This window comes from Equus caballus, chromosome 28 (genome assembly GCF_041296265.1).
Source record: "Equus caballus isolate H_3958 breed thoroughbred chromosome 28, TB-T2T, whole genome shotgun sequence".
In the NCBI taxonomy this organism is placed as follows: Eukaryota; Metazoa; Chordata; class Mammalia; order Perissodactyla; family Equidae; genus Equus; species Equus caballus.
This window is the reverse complement of record NC_091711.1, coordinates 11,180,779-11,194,838: the sequence shown is the minus strand read 5'-3', so window position 1 is coordinate 11,194,838 and position 14,060 is coordinate 11,180,779. Positions and strand designations below refer to the sequence as shown.

General features: G+C 36.1%; 1 protein-coding gene across 20 annotated transcripts in view; it reads right to left on the bottom strand.

The window, feature by feature from the left end:
* The window catches only part of NAV3 (neuron navigator 3), a 776,877-nt gene that overhangs the window by 195,839 nt on the left and 566,978 nt on the right, over positions 1-14,060 (bottom strand). The window lies entirely within an intron of this gene.

Below are 14,060 nucleotides of genomic sequence, written 5' to 3'. Positions count from 1 at the left end.
CCATTTCTATTGTTCCAATCAACAAAACATTGGTAAGCCAATGTTCCCAGGGCTATATCACTGGCGCTGACTGTTCTCCTGGGCTCCAGAGCCACACACTAGACACCACCATGCAGAAGTCCCACTGAAATATCAAATTCATGAAGGCTAAAGCCACATTTTCTTCTCTCCATCTCTTTCTCATCTGTTTCCACTACCGCAGTATTATTTCTTTCCTTACTGAAATATATCACTATCCAATGAGTCACAAAAACAGAAACGTGATGATTTTCTTTCAGCCTTACCTCCAAACAGTCCCTAGATGCATTTTCCCAGCCAGACTCTCAGCCTATTAACACTACACTGTTCCTGTCTTGCCCCTAGAGCTGCAGTGTCCCTCCCACTTCTCTCCCAAAGCACATCTTTTCTCTATCCTGTCACCAAAGTCCTGTTCCTAAATTATAAATAGCATCACCTTTTCTCTGCTAAAAAAATTTTCCTTTACAAGCAAGAAAGAAGTGCCAGCTTCTAAAAATAGTATCCTGAGCCTCCATAGACTGACCTCTGCCTACTTCTCTAGCTTTACCTCTCATGATACCCTGTGACAATTTAAACACAGAGCCTTAAAGAATTTGATGCTCCTTCATTAAGAGGTGAGATCTCTGTCCCACCCCTCCCCTTGAATCTGGGTGGGTTTGTCACTACTTCAGTGGGTCACCATGTAAGAAGTACAGTGTCCCTGAGACTGCCATGCTGGAAGGGCCTTTTGTAGTCACTATTCCAGATAAGCTGCCAGACATGTGAGTGAAGAAGTCACCTTGGAAGTGGATTCTCCAACCACAGATGTTTTGCCTCCCAGCAGTTTGTGACAGCCCAACCATTCCACCCCTCCCTGTAGAGTTCCAGACACTGTGGGGTATAGATAAGCCATCGCCGCTGTCCGGTCTAATTCCAAGGCTCACAAAATTCCTGAGAATAATAAAATTGTTATTGTTTTGTGCCACCATCTTTGGAGTTGGATAATACACTTCTAATTACGCTTTCTCCTTGGCCAAATAGTTCCTGAATGTGAAACGGCATATCCTTCATCAGTGCCTTCATGTCAGCTCTTTCCTCTAACTGTGCTCACTGAGCAACCTGTACTCTGTTAGATTAGTTAGCACACCATCCTGAACTATATGTTTGAATGTCTAGGTCCTCTCCTCTATTAGATGGTGGGCAATCTTAAAGGTAAAACCATCACCATATCTCAGCTTCACATCTAGCACAATTCTTGGCACACAGTGGGGGTTGAATCTTTATTTGCTAAAAAGCCACATTTGAACTTTTGAATCACCAATGAAAAATAACACTGGGCTCTAATGTAATATATGAAGGATCACTGGAACAATCCTATCTTTCACTAAGCCATATGGTATTCATTGACTATGCCCAACTGCACAGTGCTTGGTTCATCCAAAGATAAAAATGAGGCACAAAACAGTAATTTTTAAAATGGATGTACTTAATACAAATACAATTGAACAATCTATGTTTATCAAAGCAATTTTTCACATTATATAGGTTTTTAGAACTCCTTATCTATATTAAGAGATTTTATGAAAAAATATTTTAGGATCTCCTTTATTTCCTCCCTTTTCTACTTATCTTCAGTCTTGGAGCCACACAAACACATCATAAGAGTGGAAATGCCTACACAGAATCCCTGTACAGTCAAACATTTAGTACTCTTGATTCCCAAAGAAAGAGAAACATACGCTTAGTCATAGCATCACATCAATAGAATATATTGACAGCACTATTCCCAAGGAACAAAGGAAGAAAACAAAGAAATAAATTACAGAATATGAAGTAAGAAATTTCTTGGGTATAAGTTTTAGCAGAAATTTTTTACCTCTCAATTTTAGTTTTCTTTCATAAGATGGTATTATGTTAAGAAGGCAGGAATTATTTCCTTTCAAATTTACTGAAAATGGCTGGAGAGAAAATTAGGAATAAATTACCCAAGATATATTATAATTAAATACATTGGAAGAAAGTCTTAAACTAAGCATTTTTAGATAAAATAAACATTGAAGACAGTAAAACACATTCACCAAAATTTTTAAGACTGAGATAGGTTGAAATATATTTCCTTATATATCCTATGATGGCTAAGGGTAGAAATGAAGCCATCTATTTAGAATTAAGATTTAAGGAATCCTTCAAGTCAAATTCTTCCTTGATTATAAAGTTTCCCTTCTGTAGGATCCTGGTGCAACGTTATAAAATGATAACTGACAAACTAATGCTCTAAGAAAGAGGGAGGCATTTAGCCACTTCTGCAAAAATATCTTTTATACCTCAAAACCATATATGTTCCTTCAAAAATATTTAAGACATTTTATAACAACTATACTCACATCAGAGTATGTGATAAAAATACTTTGTCTCTAAACTTAAATTTTGGTGAGACTTCACTGAAAATAGTTATTGCCTAATCCATAAATGAGTCAGAAACTTAGCTTTCATCCACATGTGTTTCTTTTTAGTAGCTGGGTGGCTGAAATATCATCCTGATTGTATGTGAGACAGGTTACTGTGATAACTTATCCCATTAGTGAAATACGGTATGTAAATATATTATAACCTCTGTCTTATCTTAAATTTCAACCGACAGTTAATAAGACCACCTGCATGGTCTGCTTTTTTGGGATCTCAAAACAGTAACTAAAGAGGGAGATGCCTGTGCAAGATACCACTGCATCAAAGTCTCATGCACTTTTAGGAATGTAGGACTTCAAGATAAAGGAGAACTCAGGAAACCAGGCTCATATTTCTCTAACAGTGTTACCATAAATTAGATTTTCCACAATGCGCTTACTTGCATGTAGCTCAAAACATTACACTGCTCCATGGATCTTTTCTATTTACAATTTTCAGTATGGAGTAAAATTATATGGTAACGCTTTCAGTGCTCCCTTCTGAAAGTTTATTTTAATGCAAGCATCTTTAAAAAATTGGACCCAGAATACCAGCAGACAAAGCTATTTTATTAAGCTCAAGATTTAAACAAATTTTGGCAAAGACTATCCTGATTAGTGAACGATCTGGACTATTTTATACTTCTAAAGACTTAAAAAGTGTTGCAGTAAGCACAAAATATGTTAAACTATTTCTTAGTTCACATTTTCATGAAAATGACCTTCAGTTACTCTACTTATAAAATAATTATGTAAATGAATGTCTATAAACTATGTGAAGAGCTATGAGAAAGTCTATTTTATAGAGTCTTCATAACTGGGCTACTCCCAATCTACTGCAAAGCAAATGCAACCATCAGTACAATCGGTCTCACATTATTAAGGGGTGACTGGGGTCTCAAAACGTCTTTGATGATAAGCTTTGGCCTAGATTCTGCCCCACAGTCTTGCAGGGAGAGAAGGCTGATTTTGTTTATACATCTTATGAGACTAGAGAGCAATCAGAAAGGGGGAAACAGTAGAGGCGGTCAGAAGTGGAGGCAGATGAGATGGAACATGAAGAGGCAAATGTTGACAGTGCCTTTTACAATGAAGAAGGGACCTTGGCCAATGGTTGAAGTCTTATTAGCAAGACTATCTCAGGTGCAGAAATGCGTAAGTCGCTTAAATTCAATGCTATCCTCACCCTGTCATCCTCTCATTAGAATTTGGTTTTCCATGTAGATCTGACTACAGGAAAATAATTCAATGGTCATATTGACATGATTACTATAGTTTTTGTGGCAGCTGCATTTTCCATTGTAAGTCAATAAGTTGAAATTTAGAGATAAAATCTTGAGTGGAAAACATTAACGTAATAATTTCATATAGTATAAAATTGCAGGTATAATAATCAAATCTATATTATCAGTGCTCTGAGAAGAGAGAGCCCTATAACACTAAAAATCAAATAGAACCAAATAATTTCTAGTGCTTGGGAGACAGTGTTCATAAAACATATAAACAGAATATCAAAATGTCCTTTGGTAAAACGTTAAAAAAATAAATCACAAATTAGTTATCCTAAATCACAGCTCAATGATGATACACATATTAGATTTTTAAAAAAGATGTGTTATAAGACCAAATTATAAAAACTGCTTCACCATTGTTTTCATCTAGATATTTACGGCAAAAAGCACGTGTCTTAAATTCTCTATATTAGGAGTTAGTCTAATACTTTAAAATATATATCATATTCTCATAATTGCTTTGGAAACATAAAGTTTAATTGTGATGCTTTCATTTTCTACCTGGAGAAACTAAGTTCAGTTAATTGATTTTTATTTTGTTAAAGAAAAAAATAAAGTTATCAGAACAAAGAATGACTCTGTCCATCCCTTCTGAGACTCAAACTCATGTATTATTCCCATCTCCCTAATGTGATGCCACTAACACATTGATAAGGGAGTAACAAAGGTTTAGGTTCACAACGTCAAGGATAACAGGATAGAGGACAGGGGCCACCAATGGACTAGAGACTTCAAGAGATTTTGGAGAACTGAAAATAAATAGAGTAATGTTGATGGAGAACACAAAATAAGGGAAGCCTCATCCTAGTAATCAACTGGAGGGAGGATTCAGCCTAGAAGAGGAAGAAGAGAACATTAGCTAGCAAATTGCAGACAAGATGAAGGGGCTATGAAAAAAGGGAGATTAGTCAAATGTTCATGTCAATCACTGTCAATGGTCGCTCCATGGCAGGCATAAATAAACGAATTAATTAACCATCCAAACAAACAAGAAGCAGTTTTAACTCTAAACACTGAATAATCCCAGAAAAAAGAGGCTGGCATAGAGGAGTCCCTCGGTTTACCCAGACTGATCCCTCTAAAGCATCATTAAATGAGTCCTGGTGCATTCTTAAAGTTATCTTCCATTTATACTAAAATCAAACAAATATCAACTTTCAATAGACATTGTAAGGCCTTGAATAGGAAAGAATCAGAGTATCTGTCTCGATTCTGCAGAACATATTTATAATAACCATTATATAAACACTCCATTGGTTTCAAAACTTTTGGAGTCAACCTATACAAGAATTTGGAAGAATCATATGTGTATAAAATAGAATGTACATCTTATGAATCTTGATAAAAAATAAAAGTGTAGATTACAGAGGCTGGAAACTGTTAATGGATGGGAGTGAACTGAACAGAAGGGCTAATATCCATGTTTTACAAAATAGAATCCCAAAATCGACTGAGAAAGAGATAAAAATATTGTTTCATTACAGAAAGTTATGAAGTTAACCAATAAAAGAACTAAAAAGAATGAGTTTAACTATGTTAGGAGCATTCCTCAAAAGACCTGTCTACATTTACTATCTCCAATTCCTTTGTCCTCTTTTCCCTTGAACAGATTCCAGTGCAGTCTTCACAACAAGTATTCCACTGGAATAGCTCTAGTCAGTCTCCAGCGCGAAACCCGCCGTCAGTTCTCAGTGCTCATCCTACTCACTTGCACCATTTGACGCAGTTGAGGTCCTGCAGGCAGGTTACGGTTAGAATCACAAACTCTGTACCCAGATTGCCTGAATCCAACTTACAGATTAGTCACCGTGAAACTTTGTGCAATTTAATTGGCCTTTCCATTTTGTCCTTATCTGAAAACTAAGATCAATAATAGTACCTGTTTCACAGGGTTGTTGTGAGGATTTAAAGAATGAATATGTGTATAAAGTACTTAGAATGGTGACAGAAACACAATAGGGGCTACATATCAATTATTACTATTGATCCCCACCCCCTCTGGGAACACTTCCTTCACTTGCTTTCCAGAAAAACAAGTTCTCTGGGGTTTTTCCCCCTCCTTTGTAGGCTGCTTCTTTTCAGTCTCCTCTACGAGTTCTTGCTATCGCCCTGATCTCTAACCATTGGTGGGATCCTGACCTTAGTCCTCAGTCCTCTTTGCTTCGTTTAAACATAGATTTTAGTGACTTTATCATGTCTAGTCTCAGAGGTTTTTACAATTTCCATATGGTTATATCTCCAGAATTTTTATCTACAGCCTGCAGCTAGCCCTTAAACTCCAGTCCTGCAATTCCAGTTGCCTCCTTAATTTCTCCACTTACATACGCATAGTAGACATATCAAAACAGACATGTTGATAAACGAATATCTGACCTTCTCCCTCCCAAACATGCTCTTCCTACTTTATTTTCCATTTTGGTAAATGGAAACACCATCTTTCAAGCAGCAAATACGAACCATGTAGAGTCTCCTGTCTTTTTACCAATCCCACCACAAATCTGTCAGCTAGTTCTACTACACTACCTTCAAAATATATTTAGAATTTAACTTCCTCTCTCCCCCTTCACCATGGTAGTCCAAACTTTTTTCCATGACTCCTTGCTTTCACATTTTCCCTACTACAATCTGTTCTCAACACAGCAGCCAGAGAGACCCCTAGATTTTTATACCTGTTTATGTTCCTCCGTATGGCATATAGTAGCTTCCCATCTCTCCTGCAGTAAACTCCAAAGTCCATATAATGGCAACAGCGTCATACTAGTGTCTCGTCGTTCTCTCTCTGAATTATATCCCACTCTTCTTCTTCCTCCTTTCCTCTGATCCAGGCCAATTGGGATGTTTCCTCTTCTTGAAATAAAGTAGACAGGCTCTGAACTCAAGGTCTTAGCTTGTTCTCCTGTCAGCCTGAAACTCTCTACCACAAGGTAACCCCACAGCTATTTCTCTCACCTGCTCTGCTCAATATCATCTGAGTGAGGACATCCATCAGAACCCTATTTAAATTTGTGGAAAAATGATTCCTACACATCTTTTCCCCCCTTTTCTGATTTACGTTTCTCCACTATCGGCTGTCCAATTACTGGTACATATTTTAATTAAATTTTTATTGTTTGTCTCCCATCAGTAGAATGTAAGCTTCAGGAGGACAGGGGTTCTTTAATCTATTTTGTCCTCTGCTATATCTCCATCCAGCACCTAGAAGAGTGCCTGGAACATAAGAGGAGCTTAATAAACATTTGTTACATACATTAATGGGGGTGGGAGAGATGGGGAGTGTGAATCACAAAATAGCGATAATGGTATAGTGGTAGAAGTATTTTATTTAGCTATATGGGAGTAACCACTAAAGGAAATACTGAAAATAACTAAAGGGCTTACCTCTGTGTAGCTAGACCAGGCATGGGAAGGTCTGAGCTGCAGGCTGTTATTTTTAATCATGAGCATATTATTACTTTGAATTACTTCTACATATTTAAGTTAAAAAAGTGTAATGGACAGAATTGACCAGAGAAATTTAGAAAGAAAGGAACAGTGATGAGGCTGACTTGAGATTTCTAATGTGGGTCAATATATTCTATTATACATGTGATATGATCTTAAAGTGGTAGAGGGAAGTTGAAAGTATCTGGTTTGAGTGTCTATTATATGCTAAGTGTTGTGCTAAGGAGGCAGTTTATACATAAATTATTTCATGTGGTCTTCTCAACACCCTTATGAGGAAGTTATCACCATTCCAATATTAGGGCTAAGAATATTGTATTTGAGCAGTTCCCAATGCCACACCACTAGGAATTGGTAGGCAGATTTGACAGCCATGTCTACTTGACTCTAAAGTAACCAAAACTATATAGATGCTGCTTCATCTATAACAAGAGAAGGACAAGCGGTCGTCAAGCTTTTTAAATAGTGGAGTAAAAGCATAGAATGTAAGCAATGTGTATATGTGTGTGTGTATACTACACACTCTTTTAATATTAGACTCTGTTGGTTTCCTAAATCGGTCAATTAAAAATAATTTCTTTCTCTTCAATTATTTCTTGCTAGGACTGAATAAGCTGTTTTTTTTAAAGAAAAGATGCATAACTGTCCTTTTTGTTTTGCTTAAAGTTTAATTGATTCACTGACTTTTTTGAAGAATATACAATAGGCCACAACACAGAGCTGAGTTAAGCAACTAATTGAAGCCAGGTACATGAGGGCTTAAATTACCAGAGCCTTCCTGTCATCTTAAATTAAACTTCCTTATATGCTTTTCAAGATTTATAACCCCAGGCTGAGAAGCTGTAAACTGGCCCAGTTTCAGAGTGAATCTCCCAGAAGGAAAAGATGTTTCCTCGAAAAGAGGAAAGCAAATGTCCTCAACGGGAAGAGGGTTCCAAGAGCACCGTGTGTGGCAGGGGTCACGGGAACGTTGGGAAGGGGCTGCAAAGGGGACAGACAAGCCACTCCAAGAATATGTGCCCAAAGATTTTTCACTTTGACTTGTGAGTTCTATAGAAGCAACTTCATCTAAACAGCATGTGAACATATTCTTGACTTTCTCCTACAAAATGAAAAGCAGGGGCAAATGATCATCTGTGGAGATCATGATATCTCAAATTCCCAAACTAGTTCATTCTAGTTCAGACAGACTTAACCGTCATCACTGCCTTTAACACTTCTGTCACCTATCTACGTAACTTCTTACCTACCTCCACTTTCACATTCAATTTTTTTCTTTTTTTACATGTTTTAATTCTCTAAAATACAAAAATATTGTTCACGATTCAAAAATCACTATTTGTAAGTTGGTAAAATTCAACAACTATTTAATAACGGTATGGAAAGTCATTTAATAATCTGGACAAAAATTAAGCTTGAGGGGCTCACGTTTTAAGGAAAATTACCTCCCTTTTATTAACTCTATCGTAACAAAAAAATACACCATCTTTTACAAATACTTTCATCCTAATACCTCAGGTATAACCAGACCACTACATAAGAAAAATAAATTTCATTTTATAATTTCTTTCACTATAATGCTTTACCAGATATTCCCAATAAAATTATACATTCATGACATGCATTCTGCTCATTATTGGCTGGTCTCATGTGTATGGTTGTGGAAAGTCAAACTTTGTTACCTTTCCTGTCAACTACAACTCTAATTGTCAACACGATATATGGAAAAGTATGATTAGTAGAAATATCCTGAATTTCTAAGACATATTTACCCACGGAAATGAATTTTCTGAGTTTAAAAATTATAGGATTCATTTCTAGCTTGTTCTCTAGAATAAGAAATATTATTTATCTATCTCTTAGTTAAAACCTATAGAAAATAAATACGATTACAACTCTTCTCAAAGATTTTTATCACTTTATATTAAAGCACTTCTCATATTTCCCCAGTTGGTTGGAGACACAGTCTTTAATCTACTCCTTCCGGAGGAAAAAAAAAAAGAAAGATAGAGGGAACTGGTTTTATCTTTTATATTAAATAAACACAAATAGGATATTGAACATTACGTAAAAGAGTAAGATGTTTAATCTTGACCCATGTAAAGTCCTTCCAAAGACTTAGAGAAAATCTAATTTTTATATTAAATATCTTCACATTTTTGAGAATTGATAACTTGATTGATCAAATCTTTATCACGCCACATATAACCAAATATTTCTCTGTGAAGGATTTAAGAAATTTAGAATCTGAGTACAGCTTTACTTTAACACAGATGCTACAAGAAGATAATTCAGGTCAAACGATAAAGGAGATCAGTGATCAAGGAACAAGATTGCCCTCACATATCAGCAATTAAAACCACAAAAACAAGGCCATCTCGGGATTAATTCAGAAGTAGGTGGCTTTCGATCATATTTTCCCCCGTAACATTAAATTATATTGACAAAATAACAGCAATGTCTATGTTAATATCACTTGCTAACAAAATGAATCAGTAATCTGGACATCTTAAAGACAATATTTTTTGCATCAGATTAGTTGTGGTCTTAATATTTTTTACCAGTCTGTAATTAAAAAATGCACTGGTTGAATACTAGATCAGTTATCTTATTTGGCCTGTCTAAGCAAAACAAGAGAGAGAAGAAAGGAGTTATAAATATAAATGACTTGAAGCTATCAGTGACCTTCCATAGCCCAAGCACTTCACTCAAATTTACTTTTTATGATACCAAAATGCTAATGATCTTGGTGATCTGCTTTCTTACCCCACAGAACTGAAATCACATGCTAGTAAAGGAACACGGAGCACAGGCACTGCGCAGAGGTGGCAACACTGACAGCAGTGAATTAATGAATGACACCCAGCAAGCAAAGGGAACATAATATCTATAATAAATAAATAAAGGACCAAAGAAAGCTATATGAGGGGATCAATTAGGATAGAGGCAAACAGTTCCATGCAGCTGGATAATTTCTGATGGTTCCATTATATACCATTTTAAAACTACCGTAGTTCAATATCAAAACCAACCAAAAATCAAGGACATGTTATCTTTAGTATACTAATTTTATAAATATATGCAATTTTAATTTAAAATGACATAACTGTAACTGCAAATCTTATGAAGCATATTATTACACATAGCTCTGTATCCCTTGGAATACAACTGTGACTAAAATATAAAAATACTTCTGTCCTCATAGTGCTTACATTCTAGAAAGGAAGAAGCAGTAATAACAAACAATGAATATCATAAACAAGTAAATTGTAGGTTGGAGGATGATTAGAACTACGGGAAAAAAGGGAAAGTACAGCAAAGTACAATGGGGAGTGGTGGTGGGCAGCCTGTTGTGTTCAAAGGCAGTCAAGGCAGTCATCAGTGAGAGAGCAACATTTGACTAGTAGACTGGAAAGAGGTGAGAGATGAGCTAAGTGGCCATCAGAGGAAGAACACTCTGGGCAAAGGGATGAGCTAGAGTACATTTCCTAAGTTGGGAGCAAACCTGGGCTGTTTGAGACCATAGCAGGGCTTTGAGCAGGGGAGTGACATGTGCCAGGTATGTTCAAAGTGTTTTAGATGTACTGACCCAGTGAACCCCCAAAACAGCTTCATGAGATGAGTGCCATTTTTTATTCCCTTTTAATAAATGAGAACACTGAAGCACAGAGAGGTTAGGTAAGCTGCCCAAGGTCACACAATTAGGAAGTGGTGGGATTGGAAGCCAGTCTTGTTCTAGAAGCAAGCTCTTAATAACTAGAGTTTGCCATTTGAACAGGATACACACACGCATGCATACTTGCACATATGCATGCACACCCACAAACAAGAGTGGAGAAGGAGCTGAGAGACCAGAAGAGAGTTGGTTGCCCGTATTCTACATCTCCTGGGCCACATTTCATTTTGTCTCTTGTATGCACTACTTGTAACCTTTAGATCAAAATGTCTGTTTAAATGAAAGATGTTCAAATTGGTTGAAAACATTTGGAGTTATGTTCAAAACAGCAAAAACAAATTAGAAAATCTTAATGTATAAAACAAATTTATTTGTGGAAATATATATAGATATTTATTTTAAATAAACAAAACAAAACAAAAATGAGTCTCATTGAAATGGAACAATGTGCCCTAAATTTTTTTATTAGTCTACAGAGAAAAATATAGGAACATTTTCTGGCTAAATATCCAGAATAATAGAGGAACCGGTCACTTAAGCTATTTACTTGGGAAGAGCTTTGGAATCAACAGAAAGGCTTCATAAGTCATGATTTATGACTCACATCTCAAGCAAATGAAGAAAAATCTGTCACTGGAATTCTTTTCCTGCATTAACCATCTTGCTTCTACTACATAGACACTATATTCTTTTTCTCTGTATAATAACTATGGGCTTTTGAAAAGGGCTTAAATACACTATTATTACATAAGTCCACAGAAATTCTAATTCATAGACTATTTCACTATATCAAATATATAAAAATGAAAATAAATATTAATGTATGAAATGTATTCTCCAAAACATACAATAAATTTTATTAAAATTAAGACGTTGAGCTCCTCTATATCAGGGTCTTAATACTGCATTTAGTACAGCAAGTACTCAACATTTATTAAATTTATTATCAACCCAAAAAGTAATTAACTCCAATTTATCAGAAGAAGAATTATTTAAGAATCTATTTCAGTCCTAAAGGACATTGGTGAAAAGACTACTTTTCATAACATTTCAATGAGAAAAATAAGACCGTTCTCCCCAAAATGGTATAAAATTACGATGCTTATTACATATGGGTCTATATTTTAAAATATAATACACTTTCATAACAGCCATGCATATCCAGCAAGAACAGAAAAAAAAAATCTCCCCAGAAGAGTCAGAACCACTGAGAAATTCTGGGCAAGAAATTCCACATGGCAGATACAGAAATAGAGTAGGTAAAGGAAAGACAAATGAAATTCCACATCACTTCCAGAGTCAACATGCTTCATACAATACTACTTTACTTCCTATATTTTTTCTACTACTATTCTTGCTTCTTTTCCACTCAAATGGCTTAAACCAAACTGTAGGAAATATTATTCCTGGCAGTTTTCAAAATCTAGATCTCTTTCTACCAACCATCCCCCTAAAAATAATGATAAAAAATAAATATTTCTTCTTTTCTCCCTATTCTTAAGGAAATCCAAAGAACTTACACTGTTGAGAATTTTTTTTTCCACTTTGATTCCTGCACATTTCACTCGACATCACAAAAAGCCAAGACAAGTTTAAAAAACAGAAGTATATCTGTATCACTGAGTAATGAGAAATAGATCTTATTACTCCATTTTGTAGTAATACTTTGTAGTATATTCCATATTCTTTGGTAAAACTATGATTTTTCTTTATTGATTTAATAATCGACTAATGAAAAAAATCCACAAAAGAGAATAGAGCTTGCATGGTTATATAGAGAAAGAAATATTGCTTATTATGAAGTGAGGGCTGGTTGACAGGTGAAAGAGAAGGGGATATTTGAATCACTGAATATTTGACATTAAGTAGAGGGTAGTTTGTGAGCGTATTTCAGAATTTTAGCTTTTTAAGTCAATACTAATTCCCAAAAACAAACTCAAGGTAAAATGATTATTATTATGTTTCAGTCTCGGCTTCTGAGACGGAAAAAGTTAAATATTTATGTTTGATATGTGTATATATTTTTAAAGATGATGAAGAGTATTTCCATATCGGACATTCTCCTTCCTTAAAAAAACAATAGCTATTTATGCCATAGAGCTGACTACCTGATAGCCTGCTCATTGATCAGGAACAAATGAGCAGTTTGCATGAAACCTGTTAACTTCATTTCATTCTGTGGTCATTTTGTTTTTCTTTTTCTCTCCGAATCCTCCTAGTACATAGTTGTATATTTTAGTTGTGGGTCCTTCTAGTTGTGGCATGTGGGACACCGCCTCAACGTGGCCTGATGAACAGTGCCATGTCCGCGCCTAGGATCCGGAGCAGCGAAACCCCCAGAGCGACCAAAGCAGAGCGCGTGAACTTAACCACTAGCCCATGGGGCCGGCCCCTGTGGTCATTTTTGATGTGGCAACTTGCCCAGGCTTGTTCAGTCCCACTTATTCAAACACTAATCTAGGTGTTGCTGTGAAAATATACTGTGGATGCGCTGAAAATCCACGGCAGCTGACTTTAAATAAGGAAGATCATCCTAGATAATCTGGTGGACCTGATTCAGCACTAGAAACGCCTGCAGAGCAGGATTGAAGCTTCCTTGAGAGAAGGAAATTCTACCTATATATAGCAGGTTTGGCTCACGCTGAGAGTTTCAGCCTGTCCTTTGTGCTGGGCCGTCGTTGGGATTTCAGACCTGATAAACAGTCCCCACGATCACATAAACCAATTCTTCACAATAAATCTCCTAATATGTATCTCTTACTGGTTCTGCTTCTCTGGTTGAACCCAGACTGCTATAACTTCAAATTGGAAAAAAGCGGTAATGGAAAAGATAAGAAAGCTGCCCTGATCTGTCAGCACTCACCCCAGGCTGTGTCTACATGCACCATAGACTCAAGTCAGACAAATATATACATGTGTGTATATAAACACACACACACACACAGAGTCTCACTTCGAAAAACGTATGTTCCCAAACACTCAAACTCCTATGTTTAACAGGCTTGACATTTTTGAAAGATTTAACAATTTAATCAATCAAAAGCATCGACAACAGATAACTGCACAACTGGAGACTAGGCTTAGTAGCGCATTCTAAATAATAAAGTAATTTGCAGAAGGAAGTACCCGTGCCACGTGACTAACAAGAAAGACATTGCACACACTTTGATGCAAACCACAAGCATTTTTAGAAAACAAACACAGATATTT